This window comes from Tupaia chinensis, unplaced genomic scaffold, assembly GCF_000334495.1.
Source record: "Tupaia chinensis unplaced genomic scaffold, TupChi_1.0 Scaffold000221_1, whole genome shotgun sequence".
NCBI classification, from domain to species: Eukaryota; Metazoa; Chordata; class Mammalia; order Scandentia; family Tupaiidae; genus Tupaia; species Tupaia belangeri.
In genome coordinates this window covers 1,468,004-1,474,038 of record NW_006159696.1, presented here as the reverse complement: position 1 = coordinate 1,474,038, position 6,035 = coordinate 1,468,004, and positions in this window count along the sequence as shown.

Sequence of the window (6,035 nt, the reverse complement as noted above, 5' to 3'; positions counted from 1 at the left end):
GGGCAGGTGGGGGGGCAGAGGGGAGGAAGAAGGGAGGCAGGGGAAGGCAGGGGGGACAGAAGGGGGCAAAGGGCAGGAAGGCGGTGGAGGGGAGACAGAGCAGGAAGGGGGTGGAGGGGAGGCAGAGGGGAGTCCATCTCCTTGCCTTTTCCCGCTCCTAGAGGGGCTAGCACCCCCGCCCCCCAGGACACCATTTTCTGCTTTGACTCCTGGTCATTTGACATGAGCTGTTCTTGCCTCTCTGGTTTAAGGACCCTGCGGTTACACGGGCCCATCCAGGTAATTGAGGGCACCCCCACCAGCATCGTGAACTCAGTCCCACCTGCATTCCTTCTGCCACATGAGGTTGCTTCTTCACAGCCCAGGGACCAGGGCGGAGGTGTCTTTGGGGCATTCTCGTGCTGTCCAGTGGCCATGCTGTGCCCTGGAGGGGTGATCTGTGTTTCCCACCCCACTCTGCCCGAAGCTCTGTGCCCCAGGGCTGGACCCAGGCAGCTGGCAAGGCCCATCTGACCGCTTCATGCTCCTCCCCAGCCACCCTGTCCCAGCCTGGCTCTTGAAGTTCTGCCAATGCCTCAAGCTCCCCCTGGTCAGCAGCTCTTTCTCCCCCACCCCACCCCTCCCTGCCGGGACACCCCTCTCCCCCAACTCCTGTGCGCCTCCCTCTAGCCTAACGTCCAGCATCACCCTCGCCATGGAATTCCTCATCGTCCCCCACCTTCCACGCCATGTTGAGGCTGCCATGTTGAATGTGGGGCTCCGTCTGTGCCTGCTACCCCACCCCACACTCCCCTGCAGCCCAGGGCCCCACAAAGGCAGGGGCAGTGCCGCGTCTTATCCTTCCAACCCAGCATCCGGTGTCTGCCTCGGGGCCCAGGCTGTGCCGCATGGCGGATGAAGGGCTTGTGCCCCGGCTCTGCCAGCACTGCCCTCCGTCCCACACTCCCTGGGCTCATGTCGGGCAGCTCCTGTCTGTCCTGGGAACAGCTGCCCAGCTCGCACGCCCCTTGCCTGCTCTGTCTGCAGGCCCCTCGCACAATCAGCCAGCCCACGTCCGGGGTCTCTGCCCCACTAGGAGGGGGTCGCCTGCCTGTGCCCTGCACTCTAGGCACCACAGTGCAGCGAACGTGGGGGTGGCACTGAGCCCTGCTTCAGTCAGCCCAGGAGGGGGTCGCCCGCCTGTGCCCTGCGCTCTGGGCACCGCAGTGCAGTGAACGTGGGGGGTGGCACTGAGCCCTGCTTCAGTCAGCCTGCAGTAGAGACCGTGGAAACTGCTCAAAGAAGTTTTGTGGCCCTCCCAGGGAGGGCTATAGCTAGGCCCTCAGTCCCTCCTCCCCGCTGACCGGCTGAAGGGCCCACGCCAGGCCCCACGAGGCCGTCTGCTGTGGAGGTGATTTGAGGCAGGTCAGCAGCCACGAGCACTGTGGTTGCCTCCCCTCTGCCCACTGGGGCGCTGGGTCTGGGCTGGCCTGCAGCCACGCCTGTAGCGCAGAGTGGCCGGCGTCTGGCCACAGCCCTGGCCCTGCTTCCCGTGTTCTCATATCACCCCTTACTGGGTCCTGGGAGCCCGAGATCTGCAAACAGCGGTAGGCCTGGCGTTTCTCTTCTGTGGCCATAGGAAGTCACATTTCCATTGGCAGAAGCATTTCCCTGGAGGATGGCAGGAAGTCTGAGAGTCTAAAGGCCTGCAAATGTCTGCAGGTGATTAATAATTCAGTGCGGCGATGATTCACGAGAAAGGCCACTTTCAATTAACCTTAAAAATTGGCCCCTGCCTAAGGAAGTCCCATGGCTCATCCTTTAGGAAAGAGGGGCCACCCTGAGACACGTGTATTAGACGGCGTTCCTCACGCGTGCCCACATTCCTCCCTGGCACTGCAGGGTCCTCTTGGAGAGGGAGAAGCCCACTACCCCCCTGAGCTTCGCAGCAGCCTCTTTCCTGCTGTTAGGGTGGCCTCGGGCTGTTTCCTGCAGCCCCTTTGTGTGAAGAGCTTGGAGGGAGTACCTCTCCTTGCTGGAGCAGCAACCCCCTCCGTCCCCCACTGAACCATGCTGGCTCCAGTGTACTCCATGCTGGGGACAACTGTCCAGAGCGCCTGGATGGAGCCTGTGCCCTGCTCACTGCTGCCTCCCAGAGGGAGTGCGAGGGAGCGCGTCCCGCTCTCCGGTCCTGCTCCCCCAGCGTCTGCCCCACCTGGAAGCCATTTCCCTCCCCTCCACCAGCCTCCCGCCTTTTCTCAGCTCCCTTCCCTGTGCAGCCCGCCCCTTCCTTTCCCCACACCCTGCCTGCCTCTGTGGGCCTTCCGTGCCCCAGGCCTGCTGTTCACACATGGCATCTCCTGGCCACCGTGATGGTTCCGGCAGGATCAGCCTCGGGAGAGTCACAGCCATACTGGGGAAGAGGCGCTCTTCTTGGCGGGGGTTCTTGAGCCGATGGACGTCAGTCTTGGGTGCTGAGAGCTCCCACGTGAAGGGAGTGTGGGAACAGAGTGACATGGGGAGGCCCAGAGAGGGCCCAGGATGCAGTGGGAGCCCTCACCTCCTGCTGCACTGCAGAAATCTCTACTTGAAAGCAGGAGGTGAGGGAGGCAGAGCCCAGGGGCTGCCTGGGACCACCGGGCGAGGAGGGCCGAGCCAAGCTTGGCATCTGCCGTCTCAGCTCCAGTCTGGGAGACGTCAGGTTCTGGGGATGCTGAGAAGCCCAGTTCAGACCTAAGGGTTAGCCGTCCAACTCCAGTGGGTGGTGACAGGCAGAGCAGATTCCAAGGTGGCCGAGACTCAGCTGGACAGCAGGCCCTCGGTGAGCCAGCAAGGCCTGGAGAGGAGGAGGGAGATGCATAAGACCCCTGTGGGAGGACTGGGGTGTCCTCCCCTCTTAGTACTGGGTCCGTGTGACTTGCTGGACCAGCGGCACATTAGCAGCGATGGCATGAGCAGAGGCTGCCAGCATGTGTGTGGTGGGCCTTGCTCTCTCGGGCTCTGGCCCTCTCGGTGAGAGGAGCGTGGCCGGGCAGCTGCTGGGTCCCGACTGGTGAAAGGTCTGGGGAGCAGGTGCAGACCCAACCCGGAGCCCGGAGGCGAGGAGTCCAGCCGAGGGCAGCTGGCCCCGGTCAGCCCGCAGTGGGAGGGAGAAGCAGACGCTGTGGACGAATGCCATGGAGAGTCTGTAGGCAGCCAAAGCTGAGGGAAACAGCGTCACTTTCTTTTTGATTCCCGTGGTGAGACCAGAGCGGTGAGCAGACAGGGCCACCCCCCTTCTCCCCTGACCACACCTCGCAGTTGGGGACCAGGTGGATAATCTCCACCTTCTCCTTACGGACGGACCGGCTTCGGCCTGCTCTGGACCGGCCTTCCCCGTGCGGGAGTGACGAAGTGCTGAGGTCTGGGTGGTGGGGGGCGTTTGGAGAGAGGGGAGGCTGGGGGAGGATGTCTGGGCTCGTGGCCGTGAGACGTCCTCCATTTTTCTCCACTGATTTTGCTGATGTGGGACGGAGGCGGGTGCTCTTCCGGAGGCCCACGGGCGTGGGATGGACTAACAGCAAGTTCAAGGGCAGGCGAAGGACGGGAACACGGTGAGTGCTTCACTTTGCTCCTCTCCTCCCGCAAAGCCCAGCACGTGGGCCCTCATACCTCACCGACGTCACACGTGGCCTGGTGCCCGGCTCTTAGCAAGGGCCCTTCCTTTGTGGAGGAATAGAGGTGCGGGCAGCGAGGGTTTCCCAGGCGGCCCAGCAGCCTGGCTTCGCACCGCACAGAACCCTGCTGCTTCTTCCGCCAGGCACTCTGCTCCCCCACGTCGCAGGCTGGGTGCAGCATGCGAATTAGGCCAGTCGGATGCTTTCGTTTCAAACTCGGCCTCGAGCGGACTAGTCCAGACCCGGAGGCCTGCTGGAACTTACTACCCCAGTGGTGGAGCTCCGAAGAGGTCACTCATGGGACCGGCTATCCAGGTCCTGAGAGCTGCGCTTGTTCCAGTACTTTCTGGGCTCTCCAGAAGGCCTGCACATTACCTGGAGGTGCTGGGCCCTGAGCTGTGTGCAGCCACTGCTTGGGCACTGAGCCCTGGGCCGTCTCTGGGGCGTGGGTCCGAGCAGGGCGTGGTGGTGCGCAGCGGGACTGCAGTATCCTGAGCAGGCCAGTCCAGCTGTGCTGCCAGGAGGAAGCCCGTGTGGTGCGGGCAGCCGAGGGTGTGGCCTGCGGGGAACTGTTGCTTTTGCCGGCCAGCACACATTCCCACTTCTCCTGGTGACGGAATCTGCGTCTCCCCATTCTCAGCCTGTGACATCGGACAGTCTCATTTCCTAACTCTGTGGCGAGGCGTCACGCAGACCGGCCCTCCAGAGCATCCCATGCTTTAGTTCTCGGTGCCGCTCAGCAGCTGGGCCGTGGCCTGCCTCCGCTTACCCAGAATTTGTGAACCACGTTTGGGATCCACAGCAATAATAGCTAATTCACTAAACTTGATACTGTTCTCAACTCAGACTGCTCCGTGGACTTTGGAGGATATAATCCAGGAGTTGCCAAGAGCCACTAGGTAGGGAGAGCCTGGCTGGGAGAGACGGGGAGTGACGTTATTTAAGCCTGTGGCTCTGGTCAAGACAGGCTACCCTGGACTCTTGACTCCCAAGAGCCAGAGCAAATGCCCCTTGGTGCTGCAGCCAGGTCACATGGGCTGACCGCCTCCTGGCTGAAAGAGCATGGCTGATGTCATCACCCTAGGTAGCACACAAGAGAAGCCATCACGGTGCCTGCTGTGCCCACAGCCCTAGCAGAGGGGACAGCAGGTGGCCACATGCTGGGCCACGTGGCAGCTGGATAGAAGAGGGACCTGGCCCTGGTGCAGAATCGATCAGCTGGCTGGGACTTGCTTTTTCCCCTGGCATTTGTGGTTTTGAATTGCAAGTTGAGAAACTTGCCAGGAATGAGCCAGCAAGGGGGGAAGCGTGGCAGATGCACTAAGAGATGCCACCGGGGGCCAGCAGGTGGTGTAGTGGTTACTGCGCTGGACGGTAACCACACGGCTGACTGCAGTTCAAGTACCAGACCTAGCAGCTTGAAAATCATGCCGGGTACATGTGCATGCATGCCCAAAGCCCCAGGGGGAAAAAGCTGGAGGGACTGTGGCATGGCCATCACTTTCCCCCTCACTGTCTCTGCCTCTCTCTGGTGAGCACACGCACCCTACGGCAAAAACCTTGAACAAAGAAAAAATGAGAGATGCCATCAGGAGGAGCTGGGGCAGTGGCAATCCAATGTTTCAAAGCAGCAGAAATTCCGAGGGCACTAGTTGGTGGGAAGAACTGGGCGGAGTGAAGGCAGCAGGGAAGTGGGCCATGGGACTCCGGAAGGGCAGAGATGGCACGCAGAGATGGAGCAAGGGGGATTTCTGGAGCGGCCTGGCCCGTTCCCGAAGACTTTCCGACATGTTTCTAATCCAGGCATCCTTGCAACAAACCTGTTTCCCCAAGTGTCAAGTGGTCTCTAGCTCACCTTTCAAGACTGACCTCAGGCAGCCCTGTCCACGAGGCCTCCACACACTCCCAGGATGGACGGATGACCACGGAGGACGCTTTTGGTAGTAAGCAACAGAAATTTGACCCACATCAATTTGTGTGTATGTGTGAAGATTTTTGCCATAGGGCAAAATCTGTGCTCACTGGAGAGAGACAGAGAGAGGGGGAGGGTTTGAAATCACCCCAGGGGGTATGGCCACACTGCAATCCCATCTCTTCCCTCCCCCTCTCAGGATTTTGGTTGGGACCCAAGCCACACAGTTGGTCATGTGGAGTCCAGCTGCCTTAACCACCATGCCGCCTTCTGGCCCCAACCCACACTAATTTTAACCAAAAGGAACTACACTGTCTCCTTAGCTGAGATGTCAAGGGGTGAGACCAGCCTTGGTCTTGGCTGGACCCAGGGCTCGAATGACATTCTCTGCCCCTCCTTGCTGGGCCGTCCTCGGGGCTGGCTCCGGTACTGGGCTTCGTATAAGAAGGTGGAAGCAGCTTCAGCCCCCACATCTGCTTGGGAAAGAG